The 26418-nt window shown below is 27.9% G+C and overlaps 1 long non-coding RNA gene across 1 annotated transcript; it reads right to left on the bottom strand.

The window, feature by feature from the left end:
- Positions 1–26223, bottom strand: LOC147807727 (uncharacterized). Its single transcript, XR_015434562.1, has 8 exons — positions 26070–26223; positions 19948–19968; positions 19224–19238; positions 12761–12784; positions 4506–10627; positions 4360–4377; positions 1172–1219; positions 1–101 (listed from the first exon to the last, which is right to left on the bottom strand). It is a non-coding gene; the product is annotated as an uncharacterized LOC147807727 (long non-coding RNA).
- Positions 26224–26418: the final 195 nt, after the last annotated feature.

Here is a 26418-nt window from a genome sequence, read left to right as displayed (position 1 = left end):
TCAAGGCAAACTACAAATTTTTATTTGCAATAACACAAGAGAAGGATCGACAGGCATACAGATGCAGTTGAACCTAGTTCATTGTAAGGGGTTGCCTCAACCTATAGAAAGTAGAAAATAAAGCAGTTGTAGAAAAAAAATTTTTTTTTGAAAACAAATCAGATTTATTTTTATATCATTGTTGAAAAAAGATATTTTAATTTATGACTAAAAATAATACAACGGCCCAAAATAATAAATGATAATCAAGCTCGATTGAGTTAAACCATTGAGAGTCAGATTGTGTGATGGGAGGCACAATATTGAAGAACTGAATTCAACAATGGTACACGTGAACTTTATTGAATTATTAAAAGGGAAAAACGAGCTCCTAACTTTAATACCATTTCTGCCTTCAGTAAAACTCCCACAGCTCAAGATGTATTTCAATTTAGAAATTTGTTTTCCTAACTTACAGGATTTCGCTGTTAGATGTTAAATTTAACTTTTTATGGATTTTGTCTTATCTCCATAATTTTTTAAACAAATTGAAAAAAAAATTCACTCTGATGTAATTCGTTTATCCAGTTATATTTCCAGGCAAAAAATATATTGCTTAGAAATATTTATCAATTTTTCATACTTTATTTTATAATAAACAAAATTTTTTTTAATTGTAATGTATGCAATTTTTTTCATAATTTTGAGAAATGTAATTTTATGTGTAAAATATAAAATTTCAACAAAATAACTCGACTGACATTCTCTAAAACTGTATTTTTTGTTTTAGACAACAAAAAAACGCAAATTTTTTTAGCTATTAATAGATACAAAATTATAAGATATTTAATTGTTATTAAAATTTGTTTGAATGGAATTATATTTGGATAAATGAATTTTTTTCAATGGATGAAAAAAAATTATGATTTTCTAAAAAACATTCTCGAGGTAGGGCGAAATGCGCAAAAAAGAAATTAACATTAAATGGTCTAAACATTTAATCACTCTCCTAACCAAACTATTAGGACCGAATTTCGAAACTTATGGAAACCCCCAATGTTGTGAGAGAGGCAAAAAAAAATTCGCCGAAAAAAGGTGTGTAGGGTAATTTTTTATTTTACTAGAATATTGCAAATTTAACCGTTTTTCTTAATCAGCATAATTTATTCTGTAAGAGAATTATTTAACTTACCATTTGTATCTGATGAAAATTCTACAATACTTCATTTGCCAAAAGCAGCTAAATTGACAAAAAAATGTTTTAAATTTTTTTAAATAAATATTTAAAATTCCTGTAAAAATAATTATTTACTCCTAAATTTCTTTTAAAGTTTTTTTTATCCAACTAGACTATATGAATTACCATATTTGATGTTTTTCTGAGCATTAACAAGCATGCAAGATGAGTCCAGTGGCAATGGACTTTGAAAAAACTGTAAAATTTGCTATTTTTTTAGTAGAAAGGTTTTCAGTGTTTGTTTATTTTGTTATTTGTTTTGCATCTATACATTAGAGAATATTTCTTTTTATGATCCAAAAGCTTACATTTTAATTGTTTTTTTTCTTCCTCTTTTAACCTTAATGAAAAGTTTTAGTTATAATCAATTTAGTTTTTACCTCACAGTTGTTGGGTTTTATCATTACTAGATCCGAAATTTATCGCTATCGCTGCTATTGATTTTTTCAAATAACTATATTTTGATGATTTATAAGATTCTTTTTTGCATGAATGAAATTATGTTAAGCTTATACGTTTAAAAATTTCCCATATTCTCATTAAAATTTTGATGAATTTATTTTTTCACGAACCAAATATATTTCAACATCTTTAAAATACATCTTTTTTCAGAAAGTTGTAGTTTAATTTATCAGCTACTTGGCATTATTCGCGAAAGTTGTAAATTTTGCGGCATCTGTTCCTCTAACCATGGGCGCCACTATCCGCATGCCCCATCTCTGGGATTAAGTAGTCATAAAAGATGCAAAATAGATGCACACAAGCAAAATTTCAAAATGAAATTTATGTAAATAATAAGGAATAAGATGTGAATATTTAGATAACTTTATTAGTTGGAATAACTGAAATATCAAAATTTGTGCTGATTCACTTAGATTATTAAAAAAATTATATCAACAATGAATCTCGTCATCAGCTTTCATTATTATTTTTAAGAGCTGTATGATAAACTTTTCAAAGAAAGAGTGCTTTCTAATATTGCATTAATATAGCCAAACTAAGCAAAATATATCAAACCAACGGATTTGCTTGAATAAAATTCGTACTAGGTGAAAGTATAAATTTAGTTAACAGAGAAATTTTTAATTATAATATTCATAATTATAATATTTCACTTAACGATTTTACATAGAATTTAACTACATTATTTTGAAATTCTTTTATTTTGTATTAAATTTTGTAAGAGTTCGTCTATTTGTTTTTTAAATCAATAAACATGTCTGCATATTTTTCTTATGATATTCAGTTGATTGAAAATGGTATATATAATTACTGTTTTTAAAAACATTAGAATACCATGTAATTAGTTTATTTATATTAAATTTAATATTATCTAGCAAATCCGTGACTAAAGTTCTGCCAATATTAACTAAATAATTTTTTTTAAACTAAAAAAATATATATTTTTTTACGAAGAGTTAATAATTTCTCTCAATATAAAACTTTTTAAAATTCAACCGCATCAATATTAAAATTTTCTAATTAAAATTCAATCTTATTACTTATGAACTTTAAATTATCCAGTATATTACGATAACCTTGTGCATATTCAGATTCGGGTCCATTCAGATACGAGTCAATCTAATACAACTAACAAATCAAATGAGCCTCTCTACTTCAATAATAACGTGTCATAAGTTGCTCCCATCATTCTCGATTGAAACTTTTAATTTCGTTTTTTTTTAACCTGGCAAGATTGTTATGGAAGTATTTTAAATCATTTATAAAAAACTGTGTTTAGGGTACATACATTTGGACGCGCTGTTGGCTTTATTTATAATAATTAAAGTTTTTTACCGTATTTTTTTAGTTTTTTTTTGCTTGATTAATTAATTTTGAATTTTTTTTTGTTCAGTTTCACATTTTTAATCTTTGCATGATCCCTACTTTATTGTATTGATATATTTTGATTGATTATTTTATATTAATACCATGTTCGAATTTAATTTTCTGGATAAAATCGTGAGAGTTCATGACAAGATTATATATTTTTCTTATCTGTATTTTTTCTTTCTGTCTCTAGGGAAGATCTGATTTTTTTAAAAATTTTTAAGTTATAGAGAACGTATACAGCAAATTGTTCGTCATCAAAATCCCTTCGAGGTTTGAAGTATTGATTATTTTATTGTACCTTTGGGAGCGAAATTCAAAGAGTTTCAAAAGTCGAAATTCAAAAAAATTCAAATTCAATAATAATCTGCGCTGAAAGTTTACAATTTTCTTTAAGATTTTCGGGTTCATATTTGACTGCACTCTTGCTTTTAATACGTGATTAGTTATAAGTTATTTTTTTTTTTCATTGTATATATACATTTTTTCGTGTCAGTTTTAGATAGACACTTCGTCTTCTTCCGAAGTTAAAGGTCTCTCTAAAAGACATAAGAAGGAAATTCGGAACTATATATAGTGGAATATCAATTTCGTGACTGGGAGAACGATCAGACTTTTCCTTCAAAGAGGAACAAGAACTCCTTTTCTTTCTTTTTAGATTGGTAGAAGATTCTATAGCTTAGGCTAGTTTAAAGATGTTATGTTCTTGTCGTGATTTTTACTTCATGTATTTATTTTTGTTTCATTAAATTTGTTGCGAAATTTAAAAACGGTATCTTCAATGATCCGTTTTAAGAATAAACACATCGAAATCCTTATTAATCGCTCCCCTGATTATGCCGAGTTAACTCGGTAATATATAGACTAAAAATATTTATTATAGCGAGTAAATTCAGGCTTAGCGAAATTCGTCATTCGTTTTGCTTTATCACGCCTTATTCGACAGGAAGCAATAATTATCTGCAGTGATTGGAAGTTAAACAATTTTTCCTTGAGAGTTTTGTGATTTGATGGATTTTTGACGGGCTTTGTACAATTCTATGTACGATGACTGATTAATTTACACAGAAACAGAAATGGCGTTCGTGATAGAAAGTAAAAGTAATGCAGACGATTTTTCAGATTATGAAGATTTGAATATATACAAAAGCTAGTATTTAACTTTTTTTCATTTGCCCGAGATAGTTTGGGATAGTAAACTGATGGTAAATTAATCATTTTTTGCGCTTAAAGAAATAACATTTTAACTAAGAACTTGTGTATTATATTTTGTTTTATATCCTTATTAAAACTCAATTTATAATTCTACTTACCCAAAGGAATATAGTTACCTGTAATGTTGCACCAAAAATAAGATACGTCACCATAATTTAATCACGCAAAAACAACAAGCAAATTCAAAATACTTATTCAAGAAATCAAAAAATTGTGGAAAAACTCAATTTATAATAAAATTTACCAGTATTTTGGAGACCTGAAATGTTGCCAATAAAAAAAAACAATGATATTATTAGCTCACATTACAATAAGTAGAAAAACATTTAATCATTTTTATCTATTATTGATTTAAATGTCTGTAAATTACTTTTCAAATATAATAAAATTACAAAACTCAAATTTCACTACAATAAATAAGAAAAGCATTTCCTCACATTTATGTATAATTTATTTAACTCTTGTAAATTAACAATATTGTGAATGGAAAATGGAAATAGAGACCTTATCATTACTATAATTAAAATGCGTATTTAATTTTTATGTTATGAGTTATATAGAAGTTTTGAGCAAATAGGATGTTAAAGCAAAGCATGGAAGCATGTTGAGCAAATAGGATGTTTGAGTAAATAGGATTTTAAATTTAAATCATTGGTGCGTACAAAACCGCAGCGTGGTAGAGTGAAAACTCTTTTTACGGATGATCTATCACAAGTAACAAACTCTACACGAAACGAATGAATCATTGTAGTTCCATCCAAAAGGCAAAAGCTCTTTTTAAAAATTCTTTTAGTTAAATTGATTTCTAAATCTTCCTTAAAAAGTTTTAAAATACTTCAAAATGGTTAGTGTTCAATGGTTAGCTTCAAAATGGTTACAATTATGCGAGTGTGCTTTATGGAGAATATGATAACCCAAGTAGAGGAACGAATTTTCCTAAAGACAGAAAGAGGATTAACTAATACTTCTTAATGGCAATTGAACAATGATTGATTGCTCTTTTCTGATTTCTTTATTGTATTATTGTAGTGTGAAATCCTATAGGGCAGCGGGTCGATATATTTAATAAGTGGTTGTTAGCACAGATTTTATAACTAAAAAGTACTTCCATCAGGTTGAGCTGAATACAGAACTCTTCATTAGTAGCTCATTCCTAAAATTTACAACAATAGTTCAAAGATGATTGCATGGTTTAAAAAATTATGTATACTTAAATAGCGATATTTTTCCGGATTTTATGCAATAAAAAGTTAATTCGTGTAGATGGTTTACTAAATGTAGCATCGAAGCGATATGTTTCCATAGACTAAATGACCACGGTTAGGAAAAAAGTTCTATTTCTCTAATTTGTAATTAAATTATTAATGCTGATAGTTGAGAGCAATGTTACCGCCGAAAACCAATAACAACAGGACAATGTGAAACTCGAATTAAGCGACAAACTTTTTCTTCTCATTATTTAAGTAACATGTTGCAAAACATATTTTTGCAAAAGACTGTCCACATTTTAAACATTCCAACGTTCTTTCTCGGGCCATGCAAAATTATTCTAGCATAAAATATTTATTTTCTATGAATTGGTAACTTCAAATAAAAAGATATTTGTTAAGTTTTTATATATTGTTTCCTTTTTCGCATTATTGTATTGAATTCTTTTTCGCCGAATAGGATATTTACAGATAAATTAAAAACAAGAATTGCTAGAAACGACATGTATGCAGTTAAAAACATAATTACTTACCAGACGTCACTGCAATTAAATTTGGTTTAATAACATACTTATGACATAAATGAAAGAAATAGTCTTTTTGTAACAATTATTAGATGGTTTTACAAAGTGAAATGCTGTTTAAGAGATCTTGGATAACAAAGATCACATTCTAAAAGTCACATATTTTAAACAGAAATATGTCCCTTTGAATTATTAATATGATTATAAATATATCAAACTTTGTAACATTGCTTACTGGAAAATTCGAATTATCTTATGTTTTTAATAATAATCCTTACTGAGCAAAGTTATTTTTATTTAAATAGATTGAATATCACAAGGATCTCTTGTTGTGTTTCCCTCCTTCACAATGAATATCAAATTGGTTGAGTATCAGATTTCAATGAATATCATCACTGAGCGTCGGATTTATTCAAAGTTTAATTATTTTTAATTTAATAGAGTATAGATATAATGTAAGTCTAGGCAATATGGCAGTAGAGGTGATATGGCTAATTTAAATATTCCCGATATTTCTTTTTTTTCTGTTACAACTGATGTGATTTAGAAGGGAGCAGTTTAAAATGTTTATCAATTTGGACAAGGTATTGTTTGTTTTGTCAATAAAAAATGTGTAAAATATAAATTTTTTTTAATTCAGGTGTATAATATTTTCTATGTGAATAAGATATTTTTTTGTTTTTTAATACGTTGTTTATTTTTGTTTTTAACTAGCTGGATTTTAAATGCACATGTATAGTCCAAACTTTACTCATGAGTAAGAGCAAAGGAATATAATAGCGGAATGCTGTTATAAATGGGTTATTCTCACGAAACATGATAATTCGGGCCAAAAAATTTCCTAAAATTAAAAGTCTTCAAAATAATCTAAATTTTTTTTCTATGCTTCTTTAGGTACACTTATTAATATCTTATAGACAGTAGTGTAGTTTATTGACATTTGCTCGAGAAAAAAAGTAAAATAGAAATTCACCAAATTTTGAATGCCAGGAAAATGACATATTGCTTTAGAAGTTTAAAAAACAGTCATTTTAAGTTAATAGTAAGTAACTCAACTTAAGCCTTTATGTCAGATGGTCCATAAATTGCTTTGATTAATTCTTTTTATCCACTGTAGAAAGAACTAAAAAATTTTTTGTTGCAGATATGAACAGAATGAAATTTTACATAATAATCAATAATTAAGTAAATAAATAACTTTGATTACATCCAAGCATAATACAATCATACATAAACTTGGCATTAGGTTAATATTTGCTTTCCCTCGTTACAGTATTAGCAGTTAAAAAGAATTTCTGGTAACACTTCAATGACCTGGCATTCATAAGCCAGGATAATGACAAATTCGCCATTTTATAGCATATAACTTTACTTTAATTTAATATTTTGGCCGAAGAAGTTTATATTGTGAAGAAAACAACAGTATTTCTTGAAATAACTCAGATAAATCTATGTAGTTTTTGTTATTAATGATTTCAAGAAGCCAGGAAAATGACAGCATGAAAACCTACTTCCCTTGAAAATTTTTTTAAATAGATTTTGAGCCAGAAAATTGGTTCTTTATTCATGCAACAGGATATGTTCAGATTGGAGGGTATCTCATCAATCTAGTAACATAAGATATTGATTCCTGGCGATATCTATTTTGGTTATAAATCACTAATTAAAAGTAGCCAGGAAAATGACAGATTTCCATGGGACAAACTAGTTATAGACAGAAAAAAATATTTTAAACGAAATTTTAGTAAACAATACCCTCTGCATATATTCTAGAAAAGCTTACATAGGATAAGTTTTAAAAAAGTTAGATTTTGAAAAATGTATGGGAAGTTTTGAAGCTAGTTATTATTGGAAATATTGTTTGGGACATGCCAGGAAAATGACATTTTGATATTCAATTAAATTTAAGTATACAAAACAGTCAATGCTAATGCAAATTCACTGTAAAATGCTAACAGCAATGCTATTTATTATTTTTTTTTTAAAAAAAGTTCTTTTAGTATTATAGTATAAGATCTTGGAGCAAGGGACAGTGAATTGTCATGCTTCGTGAGAATCACTCAAATATGGTGGCTATCACATCTTCAATTTTGAGAGAGATGACCACAAAATTTGAACAAATCTTTTCCTATTATTATTATTAAGTATAAACGTATAAGGGATCGAGAACCAAAATTAAAAAGTCCTATAAAGGTTCATTTTTTTAAAGTGATGGATAAAATAAGTACATTAAGATTTGTTTATAATGTTCTTTTCATTTTATTTCTTAGATAGAACTCTTAATTTGCAGCATATTTCAAGTTATACATGGTTAACTATATGTAATGCTTTATTTTCATTACTTCAACTTTCGATTGGATGACCAATTCACCTCGAAATTAAGGAGAGAAGACCTCTTGCAAATATTTTTTATTTCATGCATTTTTTTCTTCCTATTTTATGCTCAATATTTCGCAGTTGTTTGCCCAAAATTTGTTGATTGCATGAATGATAATTTAAAATATGCTTAAACAATTCTTGAATTTCAATTCTTACTACTTTTATTTCCACTTCAATATACTATAGCATACCTGCCATTTTTTTATCCTTTCGAGCGTGATTTTCCCAAGTGGTAGTAAAATGAAATTGAAATTATAATTTTATACAGATACATATTTTATATTTTGAAAAAGCTCATGCTGACAATCAGGATAGTTTTACATGTTAATATATATATACTTAAATTTTCTATAAAATAGTGGTGGTCAAAAAAAATTATAAACTAAGTTTATAAATGCCAGAAATATATGGAAAACATACATTTTACTACCACTTTAATGATAGAAGTAAAATTCTACGCCAAATGCGTAAGGGTTGGCAGGGGTTGTGCTATAGACATCTATTCTAAATTTATCCTATATTTTTTTTAAATAATATTTGCCACGAAAACAAAATATTGCACCATTATCATAACGATAATATTAATTTTAATCTCCTGAATTTAAGCTTTAAAAAGGAAAAAAAATTATCTGCATTGTTATTATCTACGATAACAAAAAATGATTTTACGTTGATCTTATGGAATAGAATTCTTATGTTTCAAACAAATGTTACAATTTATTATTACTATTTTAAAGAAAGGAATAGAAACAAAAGAATTTGTAGCAATAAAGTTTTATCGAAAAAAGAAAGAAACACACTTTTTCAAAATTTGCTTAGCAATTTATTCAACAAACTTAATTAAAATCCTCATAAAATCATTGAGGTAATTTCATATTGAAATTAATGGCGGTTATTTAAATTTTTAGTTATCTAAAACTTTAGTGATCTGAAAATTTTTATTTATCTAAATTAATATTTTTCCCTGTTGAAAAGCAATTCTGCCAAATCTTGTTGCAACCAAAAATTAAAATTCTGTCTGTACTTAATAAGCAATTTTAAATTTTATACCTAATTTACAAGGTTTTCCTATATTCGATTAAAACAGTAATATTATATAATAAATGTTATAATTTTTATGAAAATATATATAAAATTGAAGCATTATTTAGTAAAAAATAATTTTGAATTATTTAGTATAATATATTTCAATACGCAAATTTTAGGCGAATTAAATGTAATGGACAAATCAATTTCTGTTCTTGATTTCAGTATGAACGTGTATGTAAAATATATCCGTCTACCTCCAATTGGTGAATTTCCTCCGCTTCCTAGTTTCTTAATTTGTAATATGATAAATTTATTGCTAAAATATTTTTTAATTATTTTTGTAAGTTATTCATTAAGTTCATAACATCTTTCTCTGTTCTAACTATTTACGTTCCATGTTGTGTTTTTGTCCTTTTTTTTATTTTCACTTGAATTTTAGTGATAATGTTACTTGATTAAATAATGCGAACGAATCAGTCTCACTTTTAGATGATCTTCATAATTTTGGACTAGTGCTATAAAATTGAAATATTTTGCTTTGTTTCTTTTAATACGATGTTAGAAAGGAATCTTTTTATATCTTCGAGTACCTTCTTTGAATTTTCATTTCATATATCTAATGTTTTTTTTTATTAAATATTATGCATTTTATCACTAAAGAGTTAACTTCGCATGCAAATAAAAATTTAGGCAGTCATATTCCATTAGCTGATTGGGAATTAAAAAAAATTACTATACCTGATTATTATCTGTCAGTAGATATAATTTCTCGGCAAATAAAATTTTATAAATCAGACAGTTTTATAAATCCAAAATAGCTCAAATTGTTTCTGTATTTAAATATGATATTAATAAGTAAGTGTTTCTTCATGTCTAAATTTTCATAACTTGAGAATAACTTAACTTTCTCTTCATAACTAAGCAGTTTGCATAGTGATTATAACTCCTTACACGGAGTAGTCATGAACAGTTTAAATATCTGAAAGAGAAAAATGATTTTAAATATTCTTGCTGTTGGTTGTCTTTTTTTTTTTACTCTGAATAATTTGTCGATCCTGCGAGACTACCAGAAACTTCTTTTGTATCCTTTTCTTAAATAATTATTTTTCTAAATAATTTTTCAAAGTTATTCTTTGACAAATTATTAAAAGAAAAAATTTTTTCCAAACAAATTTGCAAAACATGATAATTAAGAAATTGCAAGTACTTACACTTCTTGCAGGCTTCTGAAATATTATTAGTTGTGAAAGATAAAAGTAAAATACAAAAACAAAGTTAGTTTTAATAAGTAAATGATTTTAAAATTGAACTACAGATTAAAATATTTAAACGTATCTATAAAACGTTAGTACTCAGTTTACCCTTAGCTATATTTGGCTTGCCAATGACGAATTAAAATTCGTTATGGACCTAATATGCGAAATATTTGTTACATAAATACTTAATTATTTATTAGCTGTTTTAATACAACTGTCCCGTTCATACTGCCCGTACTTTGATGATTTGAAAGTCAATTGTCACTGCCTGGTTTAAACTATACTACTGATTATTTTTAAGGTCAAGTAGCCCAATCTCTACGGTTGAGGCACCTATTCATTTCTTTAGGAACTCCGCAAGTAGATATACACATTGCAATAATGCCTAAAATCCAATTCATTCCTATGCAAATTGTATATATTTAACTATGCGCTTTATTCTCTTCAAGTTTCTTAGCTATATATTCTGGGGTCAACAAAAGTTCAAAATCTCTAGAAGCCAACGTTATTACACATGTTTTTTAAAATTAGAACTAATAAGTTTTGTCTTATAAAATGTTACTGATATAATAATTTTTAATATAATACTATCTACAAATAAATAAAAACTCCAATAATATATAATATATATTTAATATAAAAAGTTTCTAATTCAAACTTATAGAAGAAACTGACTTGAACTTTCGAAAAGGAATTGGCTCGAATCTGAAATTATTGCACTTTTTTTATTCTACATACTCTTAACCACAACATGAGAACTGTCCGAGAAATTTAGTACTAGCGTCGATGAACGCTAGAATTTATATTTGCTCATGCAGCATAGGTATATTTGTGTACTAATCACTTTGTTGTGCATTTTGTGCTAATAATACAGCATTTGCACCTTGGGCTGATTAACTCATAAAAGCGGTAGCTTAAATGCAATCATTGCTGATTTGACAGATTTATTTTGCTCTTAATTTAATAAATAACAGCCTGATCACTTATACGATTAATATCATTTCAAAAGTCAGCAATATAATTTTTATTTTGAACTGTGTTTGTCATGAATTGTGAATCAAACTATTGTAATCCCGCCATCAAAGAAACTGTTAATGAATTAATTATGTAACCAGTTTTATTTTATTCCTCTGAATGATAACTGAATGATTTCATGCTGGCGCGCATTTGTGACAGACGTCACGAAAGGATTGAGTTTTCGGTTTATTCTCAAGATGAATCGATTTTTGGATACGGTTAAATTAGATACCTGCAATTGACTTTACGCAGGCGATTCAAACTTGATTCGCTAACCCATCCCTGTCGTAACTTTTATTTATCTAATTGCGGATTTTTAAAAAAAAGTTTTGGTTAAATGGAGTGTTTGAAAACCATTCACTTTCACTTAATTTAATAATACTTAATCTTTCCCATTATTTTATTTTAAACGGGATTATCTGAATTTCTGATTAACTTTTACATTTCAAAAAATTAAAATATGGAACAGTAAGTTCAGATCTTAAGTTATCGGGAATGGTTCTGTGTCAATACTTTGTACACAATTTGTCGTGGTTCAATTCGTAGTGAGATTAATTCATATCAGCGGCAATTCAGTGTCATCACAACTCGTCGCAGTGACAAATTATAGTGATCTGAATATGTCGCTTTCACAATTAGTTGCAACGACAATTCTTCATTGATAAAACTCGTTGCCCCAACTTGATCGTCAGCACAATTCCTTACGGTTTCAGTGAAATAGATCTTTGTTTAGTAAATGAAATATTAAAAATGGTGTTTCTTCACTAAATGTTTAAATTTGGCAGCAAGCTTTGTAATATTATTCTAAATCTTATCTGAAACTCTTCTACGCACTGCTATGTGTTTCTCACATTTGACGGGAAGAATTAAAATTCGTCCAAACAAGCTAGCTCGACGACATTTTCTGTGATATTTTTTCTTTACGCTAAATTGAATGATACCTTACAAGATTCATGTGATTGAATAGAGAAAAAGTTAAAATCACTTTACTTTTCACATTGTTATAGAAGCATTCAAGGTACATTTTTCAAACTAGTTTTCATGCTAATATAAAAAGTCTACCCAATTAAAAACATAATTACTTACCTATAACAGTCTTAGCGTCTGCAACTAATTGAGACTTAAATAAATATTGATGTAAAAAATCAAAAATAATAAATTTTTTTTAGGGAAGATGTAGTAAGAAGTATGAAGAGATGTAGTAAGATGAAATGTTTGTAATAGAGATTAAATAGTAATAACAAATATTTGAATCAGAAAAACAAAACTAACCCTTTTTCTAACGTTCTAATATTTCAATATATATTTGTTTTCATCCGACGAGACCCAAAATATGTCCAAAAATAATACTTTTAATCCGAAATGTTTCTTTTTTTACATTTTATAGCATGTATTTTTTAAATGAATGAGCTATTTTAGTATGTGAATAAAAAAATTAGGTTACTGTAAACACTTTCCTTCTAGCAAGAAAACGCTGCCAATGAACTCTTGCAATTCAATGAAAATTGTGCGAGCGTTAAAAGAACATAAATATAAACCATGTACAAATTGTAGACAGCTAAATTTAGGGTAGCAAAATAATAATGAATATCTGTTAAAAAATCATACAATTATCAATCTGGAAGAATGGAAAACAATATAAACTACACAATATTATACCTACCAAAAAATTTATAAAAACCTAAGCATTTGTAGAAATCTTGAAGCATTTCGAATTCTCTCGCGTATTAATCATACGTGCATTAATCATAAGCATCCCTTGCTAAACAAACCTGCAGCTGATTGCTCCCCCTCTTATAAGAAACCTTTTATTTCTAAGCATATTTTGAACTCAGTGCAACCGATTTAAAATTCAGACCCAACGAAATTTCAGTAACCTAAATCCATCATTAATTGGTGATGATTCTTACTATAATATTATTCGCTGATTATATAGACATCCATATAGCTTTTAAACCCTACCTAAGTGTATTATGATAACTTTGTTACTATAGAGACTGACATTTGCGCCAATAACTCCTAACTAACTACTCTGCTAATACATAAGGAAATAAAAAGATTTATATAAGGTTTTTCTTTTTGGTTGTAGGTAATACAAATAAACATAACACTTTTTATCAAATTTTAAGCCGACAGGTCTGTATAAGTGTTAGGTAACTGGTCTTGCATCAGAAAGACTCTAGGTTTGAATCCTGGGCAAGGCATGGATATTCTTTCCTTCTCTATACTATCTGCCCTTTCCGTGCGTAACAACGTTGGATCACCTAATATGGCGCCTTTAGAAAAGTAGCCAACAATTCTGCGCTGCAGATGCCTGTAATGACGTAAGTCATTCCCCAGGAGGGCATTGGGAAAAAAGAATGTCGAATTTTACTTATCTATACTAAATTTATAAAAATATTGGGAAAAAAATCTTTTTAGAGTTGATGAATCCTTAAACGGAAAAATAAGAAATCATATAATTTTAAATATTTATAACAACTATTCTATGGTTTTCGATAAAAAATATCGAAATAAAATTTTGAGAGTTTAACTTCAAAGAATCTAGTTGATGTAGTATCAGTTAATTTTTCAAAAATAATGACCATATTTTTTTAAAGTTATCTTAAAATGTGTTGAAAGAATTTCCCATGAAAATTATAAAGAAAGAATTCTAAGAAAAGTTTCATATAAAATAAATTTAATATCTGGAAAATTAACAAAGATTAACATCTTGATTTTTATATTTTACACTCTATATTTTATTTGTTGCTTTTTCATAAAAGTTGATTTTCTATATTTTTAAATTTTATTAAACATTTTTCGACTTCTCTACATAGTTCATAAATATATAAACAAGTAATAAAACGGTAAGTAGCTATGTGGTTCATATCTTATTTCTTTTGCTTCAATTTGCAATTGATAATCTACGTAATTAAGCATCGTTGGTGTCAATAGTTTTTTAGGTGTCTCATAAACAAATAAATACCAATTTTTTTATTAATTTTGCTTACAAATACGAAAGAACTTTTAAAATTTTTTTATCACTAATTTTAAATTGTTTATTTTATTCAAACATGCTTTAAAAAATTACTATGAACAAAATACACATGCGATACCAGGTAATCACTGAATACTAATTTGGTAATGTAGCCTAAGCGGACTGATCTGATAATGCTGCTCATTAAATTCATCGGACACAGTAACAAAAAATATTTAGAGTTTATTATACTTGCAATAAACATATTTCGATTAAATAAAGCCTCAAGCTAAAAAATGTCACAGAAGTTATCTTTAAGATATTTGAAAAATTGAACAGCCAATTTAAATTTAAAGCAGTAACTAACTCTTAAACAATCAGAAAATTTCATTTCATCGTTCATCCTGCTCGAACTGTTCGTCATAGAATTTTGTAAGGAAGGATAAACCTTCTTTGTGTTAAATCATATTTGATGAATAATAAAATGAAAGAATAATTTTAAATTTTGGCATCCTGAAAGAAAATTGGAATTTAAAGAGAAACAATAAATTTTACGTTTTACGAGGATTGTGAGAAGTTGAATTCAGTGAGTTGAATCATAATTGATGGTTGAATATACGAAACTGTTTTTGGTCATAGCATCCAATCAAGAAGTTGAACTCTAAATAAGAATGTTTATAATTTTCTTTTCATTTGGGAATATTTTATTAATTTAAGAATATTTTTTTTGATGATTTTTATTAAATCTTTATTTAAATTTGCAAAACTGTCAAAAAAGTTGTTAAATTAAAATAGATGACTGATCATTCAAAACTCAAAAAAGTATTTTTTTGAATGTAAATAATTAAAAAAAAAGACATTATTTTAAACACATTTTTCATATTGCAGAATATGAGAAAATATTTTAATTTATGCGTGGGGAAATTTTTAAGGTACAAGTTCTGAATACTTTTAAAACTAGTTATGTATATTTTGAAAAAATGCAATTTTTCACTGCCTTTGTTATATTAACTATCACATAATAAATTTATATTTTTATGGATTGTCCTTTGAACAATCAAATTCGATTGTCACTCTGTTTCTCTTTTTTTTAATATGTGCCCTATAGTCTTAGAATTTTCATTCGAATATTATGGTAAAGAAATTTGAAGCAGATTGAACATCAAATTAAGTATAAAGTAAGGAAAACTTTAATTGTTTAAAATATGAACAATCAGCATTTTTAAAATATTGCGAATACTAAACAACAGTTTTGTAACCATTTTCAGCTAGTATGGTTTCAAAGCAATAAAAAGGAAATTTAATTGGACATCGGAATTAGCTGGTATTAAAATTTTTTCAATAAACATTGACATTAGGTTGTGGAAGAGATGTGTCTTGTCAAGTGAACCAAGGAATGTCATTTAATTGGTTTACCTAAAGTTGCTATTGTCAATCATGAAAGATGGAAAATACAATAGTTTTTTTTTTTTTAATAAACAGTTCTTTGGCACTCCCATCTAAGCAGTAATTTACTTTCGTACAATAATATTTCAGAGTTACCAATTTGAAAAGTGAAGGACACTGGAAACATTCTTGTGTGTTAAAAAAATAAAGGAAATGATGTTGTGTCAATGTTAGGATTTGAGGTCTAGCTCAAACCGTCATAAGATTGGCAAATTGATTCTCTCGTCCAAAGTATATAAAACAAATTCAAAATCCCTTATGCAAAAACCAAGTGGCTTCATAAGGTGTAGCTTTGCTCGCGAAATTTAAAATTCTGGTTGTTTAATCGTATTTGATAAAAACGACTAGCAAATTCTTTTTTATTTTTTTAACTGAAATAAACTTTTGAACACCAACTTTTTATCACTGACTGTTTCAAGATGATAAAATATCGATTTTGTTATTTAATTATTATTTAACCACTTTTTGGAAAAATTTCTAACAGTGTAATTAATTTCTAATTTAAGAATAACCCCTTTTATTGTGAATTTCTGCGAAAGTTAAGTGTTTCACTTTTTACTTTGAGCATTATGCATATTGCTTACAATTCTGAAAAGGTTATTGCAATTTGACAACGCTTAACCGCCATTTGACATCGTTTAAATTAATATTAATATCAAATAACTGGAAGAAAAAATTGTGAAAAAAATCACTTAAGCGTGGACTAGGATGACAAGTAAAACGAGCAACAGAAATACTTTATTAAAGTCATATTTTTAGCCTGAGCAGGTACTAAATTATGCAGATACTAAATAAGTATTCAATAAGTACGACTCTTTCCCTTTATATTGAAACACCGATACGATAAAATCAAGTAATTTTATAACTAAAAAGAACTAATAAAGAAGCAACACGAAGAACTGCACGAGGAAATAGCATCTTTACGAAATATTTTAAATAGATGTAGAAGAATCCACTGGACAAAAATAAAATATTCAAGCTCACTTAACTTATAATTTAAGTGTAGAAATAGCTATTTAGAAACAAATATGTAGGCAAACATAAGTTTTCGAAAATTCAAGACATAATTTTATGCCATTATGCCATATAAATCAAATTTAAAAACAATTATGATAAATATCATTTATCTTTATACATAAAAATAAATGTATGTTTCAGTGTGTCCTTTATTGGTTCTTATACCATCTAACCGAAATTGACTTAACTTGGTATACAGATAGTTTTAAGTTCGATATGTTTTGAACGAGGAAGCTCACAGTAGACATTAGCGACAAACCGCTCAAACTGGCAGAGCGAAAAACAAAATGGATTTTTCTGATTGGTTAAGCGTTAGCCATTGTTTTAAATTTAGCGATTAAATTTATCTTATATTTAAAAAATAACAACAGTGATAATTTTTTGCTTATAGCGCTATTTGTACAAAAAATAGTGTATTATACGTATTAAAATATTTAACTATTTATATTCGCAATGTCTATTAGCGATCGCAATCCCCGAGTGCGCCCTGTAGCGGGAGCCTGAAAATATCGGTCATTAGTTCCAGCATAACCATTGGCAATGACGGAAGCCATTTTCTTAGCATCAAATAAGAAGAAAAATTTCCCTGAAGAAAAGATAGAAGAACTTGAAAAAACTAGCCAGAATATGCCCATCATTGAAGCAGAACACGCCAAGCATTTGAAGAACAATTTCTCCATAATTTTTACCTTTCTATTACCAACAACATAACTTCTGATTTCATGATCACTTGCTGTTACAGATGTGAGTATTACGGTAAAAAAAATTTTTATGTATTCAATTCATTAAAAAATAAAGTGAAGTCAGCATTGCTTTCGTCATTCCAATGAATAAATGTGAGTTCAGAACGTACAGATCTGTAATAGTTATAAAATATTCTTCTTCTTTATAGAATAGTATATATTTCTGTATCCATATAATTTCGAAAACAACAATAAATATTCAACCAAATTACTTGAAATAGTATCATTTGTGCTGCTTATTAATAAACATTTACCGTTTTCTTGGTAAGTATTTTTTAGCTTGGAAAGAATAATTTCAACTAGAATTCAGCTATTCTGTTTTTAAGCTACATATTCAAATTCATATGTAGATCACACAATTATAAAGTTTTGATGTCTGGTATGTTATCTAAAAGAAATGAAGCAATAATCTATGTACATAATATTTGCAAATAAAGTTTTCAACCGAAGAACATTTCATTTGGAATTCTGCGGATTTATAAAGAAAGTAAGTGTTATGATTTTTATAATAAAACATTTTCTTGTAAATAATTCTTTTTCTTATTTGATGATCGTTCTCTACAGAACAGTTTTTTACGTCTGATCAAGAACTGTAAGAATAAAGAAAAGAAACAATATGAAAATTTTTATTTCAATACGAAAAATTTTTAAAATCGTTTTTTTTATAATAAGAATTGTCTATTTTAAGTTTTTAAATTTATAGTTTTTTGATAAAAAAAAATGTTGTCTAAATTCTCTTTTAGAAAAATTAAAAGGTATAACATTATGTATTTATGTATACTTCTTGCATATTCTAATGTCTGAAGTACTGAAGTAATATTATTCAGAAAAGTATTGAATAAAAACTCGGTACTTAAGTATTAGCGCCATCGCAGCTACAGCTTTGGCGGTTTTTAAGTGCCGCCAATCTACACTTAAAATTTTTGCGACAAATCAAAAAATAAAACACTTTATTTAAAATCAAGGTACTCAATCGGATTTCGGTGAAAAATGGGTAGTTCAAATCTTTTCTGTACACATATATCATATCAATAAGATATTTCTTCATGGATAAAATTTCATAACTTAAATTTTTCTTCATAACTATACACGTGAGCTGACGTGGCTCAGTTTGCAGAGCAATAATAATACTTAATAAAGAGTCGTCGTGGAGAGTTTAAGTGTGAAATGAAAAAAATGACTTTAAATATTATTACTATCCGTTGCCTTTGTCTTAATAAAAAATTTGCCGACTTTGCGAAATTAATCCAGATTTCTTTTGTATCTTTTCTTTAATCTTCCTTTGTATCTCTTTTTCAAAGTTACTTTAGCAAAATGTAAAAAAAGAAGCAATATTCAAAACAAATTTGCAAAACATGGTAATTAAGAAATTGCTACTACTTACTATTCTGATTAGAAACTGAAAAATTATTGATTATGAATGATAAAAGTAAAATTACAAAAACAAAATTAGTTTTAATTAGTCAATATTAAAATTGTCTTACAGATCAAAATCTTTAACTCTTGTTGCAAAACTTTAGTACTCAGTTCCTCTTTAGTTATATTAGTCTAGCCAATGACAAATTAAAATTCATAATAAGCCCAGTATGGGTAATATTTGTTAAATAAATATTTAATCCTTTAATACCTTTAATAGTTGTTCCAACTTCCCCTTTTATACTGCCCGTACATTGAAGTGTTTAAGATAAATTACCACTGTTTGGTTTAATATTACAGTACTAATGGTTTTTAACGTTAAGTATCACTATCTTTATAGTAGAGACACCTATTCATCCCTTTAGAACTCTGCAGGTAGATCTCACATTGCTCCTCTCCTGTTTTCATAGCAGCAGAGCGACTTATACTTCTGGTCGAAAGGTTTTCTTACGTAAGCTGCAGATTTTTTTTATTCACACAGTTTTGCTACCATATATATTTTTTAAATTCAGTTAAAATATGATAAACTCGTTTACAAAATAATACTCAATTAGTAAAAATTATAGACAAAGGATAGTCAATTTCAATGATTTTGCAACGTTATATAAAAACTGTGTGGTACATTCTCATTTATTACTACAAGACAAATTACTATAAACAATGTCTACCAAATTAAAAACATAATTACTTACCGGCAGCATCTACACCAAACTCTGCAAAAAATCGAAGTTTAAATAAATACTGATGCAAAACAAAAGCACAATTTTATCAAATATCTGATATATATATATATATATATATATATATATATATATTTATTCTTATAGTTCTTTCCTGTACTACTGGCCATTAAAATTGTTACACCTGGAAGGGAAGCAAATAACAGCGTGATACTTTTTGGGCACATATATTGTAGTTGGAGGAATAAGTGATTAAATTTTCAGGATAATTGTATGTATAGATCATGAGGAATCAGTACTCAGAACAGTCTACCCTGGCAGCAATAACAGCAGTTATTCTCCTAGTCATCGAGTCGAACATAGATTGGATAGCATGGATGGGTATAGCATTCTATGTAGCTTCGTAATTATGCCACAATTCATCGACCATAATGACTAACGAATGGAGGCATGCCAGTCGCTTGGCAACTATTGACTAGACGTTTTCAGTTGTTGAGAGATCAGGAGAACGTGCTGGCCAGGGCAACATGCGAACATGTTCTGTGTCAAAGAAGTTCAGGAGAGTGATGGCAACATGCTGTCGTGCATTGGCCTGCTGAAACGTAGCGTTATGGAGGATTCGAAGATAAGGCACAGTAACTAATCCTAACACATCAGTAATGTAATGACTGCTGTTCAAAGTGCCGGTAAAACGAACAGGAGGTGATCGAGATGTGTATGCAATGGCTCCCATGCCATTACCCATCGTGATACTTTACCAGTATGACGATGGGGAATGCTAGCTGCCAATGAGAATTCTCCACTATATTCTAAGCACGGATGCGAACTTTATGAGACTGCATACAGAACCTCAATTCGTCTGAAAACATGACGTCACACCATTCCTGCATCCAGGTTCGTCGTTGAGCACACCGTTGGAGGCGCTTCTATCTGTGAAGCAGCGTCAAGGAAAACCGAAGCCATGGTCACCGTGCTGACAGTCGACGCTGCTGCAAACGTCGTCGAACTGTTCGGAAGGACCATCTTTGTCTTGCAAATGACCCCATTTGTTGACTCAGAGTTCGGTAAATAGCTGCACTACCCCTTAAAACCATATGACTGTCATGAATTCGTCCATTCCGTATTTTTGTAATAGTCATGAGATCTCGACCAGCGCGAGTAGCAATACTTCGGTATAAAAAGACCGTAATCCTGGTAGGCCACAATTCGACCTCCATCTAACTCAGACACGCGCTGGTAGACATTTCTCCATCGTACACGAGGCATAACAATATTTTTTTACCCTAGAACAACACTCAAATTTAGTTTCTGTATGAGAATCTTACTGTAAAATATAGTTTCTTTTATACACATTGTAGACGTCGCTACCGTCACCTGCGCTGCATGAATGTGCTAATAAGCTAATCATTTGCATATCACAAGCATCCTTTATCCGTCCTGCAATTTTTACGTTCGTGGTGTGTCACCTTCCTGGTGTAGCAACAATTTATAATGACCAGTAGTGCATACATATATATAATTGGATAGATAGATTAGATAGTCATGACAAATATTTGAATCAGAAAAACAAAACTAATCGTTTTGCTAATGCTCTAATATTTCAATATATATTTGGTTTTATCCGACAAGACCCAAAATACGTCCAAAAATAGTATTTATTTTATCCAAAATGCTTTTTTCAACATTATACAACATGTACTTTTTGAACGAAAGAGCTAGTTTAGTATTTAAAGATAAATTTAGGCAACTATATTCACTTTGCTTCTCACAAGAAAGCGCTGCCAACTAAACTCATGCAATTTAATGAAATTTCTGCAAGTGTTAGAAGAATATAAAAATATACCTTGTACAAATTATTAGCTGTTAAATTGCTAGTAGTAAAGTAATAAAGAAAATTGGTTCATGGTTAACATATTCATACACTTATCAATCCCAGGTAATTTTTTAAAAAGTCTAAAAATAATGTGTGAAATAATTTCTTACAACTTTGATAGATGTTTCTGACATATTAATATTATTTTCCTCTTCTAGAGAATGTTTTTAAAGACTGTTCTGTTCTGATCAGTTCTTACGAACATTTTCATCTTTCATTTATGCTTAAAACCATTTTCCTGAAGCTTTACATGGTAATTAACAGGGGAGAATTGTCTACTCGCAAAGCAAAAAGAAGTAAAGTGATAATGCGTTCCGGGACATTCAATTATGAATTTTTTCCCCACATATATAAATGATCCATATTTTTGACAAATTTATACCCAATTTAAGCAGATAGTTACAGCAATATTTATTTACTTTTTTTCAGCAACTTCAATTTTTCCTTAAAATGAAATTTTTTCATGTTTTTCCTGTACAGACACTTTAGCTACAAATCTTGCATCAATTGAATTGCTTCTGGATTACCAAAATCCAAATCTTCAAACTCCCTTTTATCCACAGTGTTATCGAACTCATCGCTAAACATTTCGCAAATAGATCAAAATGCCTTCAAAATAATTTTTTTTCCAACAATTATTTCGTGTTTACAAGGTATTTTTTTTACTGAACGCTCTATCGGATCCAAGCGTATTAGTCCAAGCGTATTTCAGTCAGAGTTCGTATCAAAAGTCAATTCACAATATATCGCAAATTTCACTTTCTCACTCAGATATTTAAAATGCTAATGACCGAAATTTTTATTTACGCTGCCAAAATATCTGGAGGAATGAAAACGAGATGAACTTCTCAGTATGAAACCTACCACAAAATCTTATAAAAACCAAAACATTTCTCGAAAGCTTGAAGTATTTCGATTTCGGTTGGTCATACACACATAAATCATAAGCACCCCTTGTTAAGCAAACCTGCACTCGATTGTTCTTCTGTTAAAAGACTTGTATCACTAAACATATTTTTGATCAAATGCAGCCAATTTAAAATTCAGAAACAAAGTAATTTCGGTAACTTAAATCCATTATTAATTGGTGATAACCTGCACTATAATATTATTCTTTTCTCAAGGACGCTGATTAATTATGCATTCATATAGCCTTTAAACCGAGCCTAAATGTATTATGTTAGCATAGTTGTTGCGCTGGCACTTGTGCCAATAACTAACGAACTATCTAACTACTCTGCTAATATTTAAGCAAATAAATATATTTATATAAGCTTTTATTTTTAGTTGTAGGAAATACTAAGAAAAATTACACTTTATATCAAATTTTACTTATCAATGCCAAATTTATTGAAGTATTGGGAAAAAAAGAACAATCTTTTTAGAGTTGATGAATTTTTAAACGGAAAAGTATGAAATAATACAATTTTAAATATTTAAAACAACAACTATTCCATGGTCTCTGATGAAAAAGTTTGAAATAAAATTTTGAATATATCAGAATTAAGTTGATGCAGTAACAGTTAATTGTTCAATTATAATGACCATTTTATATTAAGTTAGCTTAAAATGTTTTGAAAAAATTTTCTATAAAAATTATAAAAAAAGGATTTACGAAAAGTTTTATATAAAATAAATTTCATGCCATTAAAATTAACAATTACATTTGCTCGAATTTGATATTTCACACTAAATATTTTATTTGTTGCTTTTTCATAAAACATGATTTTTTAAATTTTATAAAACTTTTTCCAGCTTCTCTACATAGTTTATAGGTAATAAAACGGTAAGTAGCTTTGTGGCTCATATTATTTCTATTACTTCAATTCTTATCAGATAATCCACATAATCAAGCATTGTTGGTGTCAATAATTTTTTACGTGTGCTCAAAAATAAATTAATACCAATTTCTTATTAGTTTTGTTATATTATTCTATATTTCTTATTTATATTTATTAATTTCAAGACAATTTCTTATTATCATTGAATTTGAATTATTTATTTTAATGAAAATCATTTTAAGAAATTACTATAAACGAAATACACATGCGAGACCAGGTACCTTGAGAAATACAAATTTGGCAATGTACCCCACGCGTGCTGATCTGTTAATGTTGCTCATTGAATTTATCGGACACAGTAATCGGACACAAAATATTTAAAGTTAAGTATACTTGCAATAAACTTATTTTGATGAAATAAAGCTTTAAGCTAGAAAATGTCACTGAGGTTACCTTTAAGATAATTGAAAAATTGTACCACCTATTTAAATTTAAAGCAGCACCTAACATTTAAACAATCTTTTCATTTCTCTTTTTGCTCATATTGCTTAAACGGTTCGTCGTAGAATTTTGTACTGTAAACATTAACTCTTCTCGTGCTATGAACTATTTTTATGGGTAAAAACTATAGCTTTCAGTTGGATGGTTTGGGAGTCCATAGAGGACACTCAGGCAGGCAGACTGTCTAAGTATTAACCTTATAATATATCTAAAAATATTTTTTGCTTATGGAAACAATGCTATAATATGTATTGGTATATGTTTAAAAATTATTAACCATGATAAGGATTTTGAGATGAAAAAACTGATTATCAATGATTATTTCTAAAAACAAAAAAAAATATAAAATTCACTTTATATTTCACTTTATATTTAGAAAACGTTTTGCTGTATGAAAGTTTTTTCTTTCACTTTTTCTTAGTTTTTTTTCATGAACCAGCTAACATACTGTAATTATTTTTCTCTCGTTTTCTTTTGGTCTACCACCTACTTCAAGCTTTGCATAACGTTCTATTGAACCTATAAGAGCAGAGGCAATTTTAATAAGTACGCAGCAATGATTTTGCTGCCACTTGCAGATTATACTTATTTGTAGTGCTGCACTTTTCAACAAAAATATATTTCCTCGAAACAAAACGTAAAAAAAGAGGATAAGAATTTTTTGTAGTAATTCATACTTGATACATGAATAAAATCAAGTATAATTTTTAAATTTTGTCATCGTATACAAAACTTTGAATTAATAAAAAATCAATTATTTCCTTTTATTTTTTGAGGTTAGAGAAAGATATTCATTCAATCAATTTATTTACATTTGATAAATGAATAATCGAAGTTTCGGCATGAAAAAAGAAGTTAAAATGGGAAAGAAATCTATAATTTTCTTTTAATTTTTGAAGACACTAAGATGTTTAGTGTTAATTCATATTTAATGGATGAGTGGATAAATAATGAAAAAGGAATAATTTCAAATTTTGGAATCCAAATAAGGATCTATAACTTGCTTTCAATTTCAAAGACAATGGGAGGGATAAACCTTCCTTAAGTTCATTCACAATTGATGGCTGATAAAATGAGAGAATAATTTTAAATTTTGGCTTCTATAAGGAAGTTGGAATAAAAAGATCAATAACTTTTTCATTTTATGAGGAATGTTGAAAATTAGGTTCACTGAGTTGTGTCATAATTAATGGTGGAATAAATGAAATTATTTTTGGTTTTAGCATTCCATCAGGAAGTTGAAATCAAAATAGGAATATTTGTGGTTTTTTTTTATTTGGGAATATTTAAATTATTTAAGAGTATTTTATTTTTTAAGGATATTTTTCTTAAATAAATCTTTATTTAGATCAGAGTTATCAATTGAGGAGAACAGTACCCTGGACACTTCTTATATGTTAAAAAACAATAAGGAAATAATGTTGTGTCAATGCTGGGATTCGAGACTTTGCTCAACCTGTCATAAGAATGACAGCTTAATCCGCTCAGCTAAAGTATGCAATACCAATTCGAAATTCCATCTGCAAAAACCAAAGTGTCTTCATAAGATATAGTGCTGAAGGCGAAATTAAAATTCTGGTTATTTAACCGTATTAGATAAAAACTGTCACAAACTTTTTTTAAGAAAGATAATTTTCATCATCACCTTTTTATGGTTGACTGTTTAAGGTGAAGAAGTAAAATAGCAACATAATGCATTGCTATTAAACCATTTTTCCAAAAAATTTCTAACTGTGTAATTAATTTCCATTTTAAGAATAACCTCTTTTATTACGAATCTGTACAAAATTTATTAATGTGTTTCACTTTTCTATTTTTTATTTTGAGCACTAAACATATTGCTTAGGTTTCTTAAAAGGTTATTGCCATTTGACAACGTTTAAACGCCATTTGACAACGTTTAAACTCCTTTTAACATCGTTTAAATGATCATTATTATCAAATAACTGGAAGAAAAATTTGAGTAAAAAATTACTTACGTGATTGAACTAGGATGGCTAGTATAACGAGTAAGACAAGTACTTTATAAAGAGTCATATTTTTAGCTTTTCTAAACTGCGCAGATAGAAAATATGCATTCAATAAGTACGACTCTTTCCTTTTATATTGATACACCGATACGATAAAATCTAGTAATTTCTTTATTAAAATGAGTAATAAAGGAGCTGGACGTAGAACTTCACGAAATAGATTAATATTATATTGATACATCCATAAGATAAAATCTAGAAATTTTATGATTATAATAACTAATAAGGAATCAGAAAGAACTACACGAAAAATAAATTAAATCGATTTCGTAGAAATTGCATTTTGATAACCATCGCA

The sequence above is a fragment of the Parasteatoda tepidariorum genome, chromosome 6 (genome assembly GCF_982258835.1).
Source record: "Parasteatoda tepidariorum strain Cologne lab strain chromosome 6, Ptep-v5.0, whole genome shotgun sequence".
In the NCBI taxonomy this organism is placed as follows: domain Eukaryota; kingdom Metazoa; phylum Arthropoda; class Arachnida; order Araneae; family Theridiidae; genus Parasteatoda; species Parasteatoda tepidariorum.
This window is presented reverse-complemented; position numbering and strand designations above follow the sequence as displayed.